Source organism: Podarcis muralis, chromosome Z (assembly GCF_964188315.1).
Source record: "Podarcis muralis chromosome Z, rPodMur119.hap1.1, whole genome shotgun sequence".
Taxonomy (NCBI): Eukaryota; Metazoa; Chordata; class Lepidosauria; order Squamata; family Lacertidae; genus Podarcis; species Podarcis muralis.
Window position 1 is genome coordinate 34672100 of NC_135673.1, and position 2035 is coordinate 34674134.

The following is a 2035-nucleotide window of genomic DNA, read 5'->3' on the forward strand; positions in this document are numbered from 1 at the left end:
CATATTACACTAATTCCCAAACAAGACACGGACATAAGGCAGGTGAAAAATTATAGGCCAGTCTTGCTCCTAAATAATGATTACAAATTATTCGCCAATATTATGGCCAATAGACTTAAAGATGTACTGGGAGAGGAGATTGGAAAGAACCAAACTGGATTTCTACCTGGTAGACAGATGAAGGACAATGTTAGAAATATAATTGATATGGCGGGCGCCGGGGCGTTTTTCTGAAGGCTCGGAGCGCTGAGCGGGGCTGTGGCTGTCGGGGTAGCCACATACGGGGCTCACGATTTCCATCGCAGCGACCGAGATGACTACTTGAAAGAGCTCTATGAGCCGGCCAACAAATACCACTTCTTCCACAGCCTGGCCCTCCTGGCTGTGCCATGTTTATGTATGCCACAATGCTGCAAGGACACGTCTGGCTCCGAAATGGAAGCAGCAGGAACTTCCAACACTGGAAGACTGGCAGGTCAAGATGATGGAGTTTGAAGACATAATCCGGACCGAGATGACTACTTGAAAGAGCTCTATGACACAGCCAACAAATACCACTTCTTCCACAGCCTGGCCCTCCTGGCTGTGCCATGTTTATGTATGCCACAATGGCTGCAAGGACACGTCTGGCTCCGAAATGGAAGCAGCAGGAACTTCCAACACTGGAAGACTGGCAGGTCAAGATGATGGAGTTCGAAGACATAATCCGGACTCGGCATGACAAACTGTTTCAAAAGGACTGGAACAAATTTATTATTTTATATGAAAGAAAACTGTAAACATTTGAAAACGTTTGTAGGTTTGAATTGAAATGTTTCGCAATGTAACTATAAGGAACTGATTTACCGATAATAAGGTGAAATATTATAATTTGTCAAAGGGTAAGTAAGTGCTTATAGAAATGCGAAGAATATGGAAAGTTATGTGGAAGTCAGAAAGAGGGAGGGCAGGAGGTTGATGCTCTTACAGAGTAATATATTAAGTCATAGAATTATGTAACAAAAGGTGAATATGATTTCATGGAAAACTCAGTAAAAATTACTTTAAAAAAATAAAAAGAGAAAATATATTAGGAGTGGCTTTTCTTTCAATAAGTTAATAAATGAACTACTTCATTGGCACTGCACCCAAATGAGGTGTAGTGGTTGTATAGTTCTTGATACGTTTTGTTTCATAGTTATATTTGGGTTACTGCTTTTTTTTTTTAAAAAAAAAAAGGTTAGCTTTTTGTATCATAAAGTTCACAAAACTGATTCCTAGTATACAACTGAAAGCAGAAATGGGCTCACGATTTCCATCGCAGCGACCTGAGATGACTACTTGAAAGAGCTCTATGAGACAGCCAACAAATACCACTTCCTTCACAGCCTGGCCCTCCTGGCTGTGCCCCACTGCCGCTATCCCATGATAGCCGGCAGCATCCTGTCTCTGGGCATGGGGATGTTCTCTGGTGCCCTGTATTACCATGCCACAACAGGGGACCCGATCCTGACCAAGGCGGCCCCGTATGGTGGTTCCTTCCTCATCCTCGGCTGGATCACCATGGCCCCTTTACACCCTGTTCTGTCCCCATGTGGCCCCCATCTCCCAATGCCCCTCCCTCCTCCCTTAGCCTAGCCAGAAGGGAGCCCTAGGAGAGGGGAGAGATTTCCAAATGTCAGAGTGGGATTCCTTGAGGTCCTTAGCCCGCCCTGAATGCGTCTCCGTCCTGCATCTTGGAATTCCCCAAATGCTGAATCCCTTTTAAAAATGCCAAGATCCTTCCCCCCCCCAAAAAAAAATGCAACCAGATTTGAGTTTGCGATGGAGGCCTCAAAATGCAATGTCTGATTGGTGCTTTTCAATTGACGTTTTTTAACTTAATAAATGATGAGAGTGATTTCACTTTTTAAAAAAACACGCACCTTTTTTTCCTGTGAATAAATTTATTGGGGGGGGGGGGGAATATATATAATTGATATAATGGAATATCTGGACTCCAGGAGAGACAAACAAGTCGCCCTAATGTTTCTGGATGCTGAAAAAGAATTTGATA

General features: G+C 43.5%; 1 pseudogene; it reads left to right on the plus strand.

The window, feature by feature from the left end:
- Positions 1–207: 207 nt before the first annotated feature.
- Positions 208–1617, plus strand: LOC144326217 (transmembrane protein 256 homolog pseudogene; annotated as a pseudogene).
- The last annotated feature ends 418 nt before the right edge of the window (positions 1618–2035 follow it).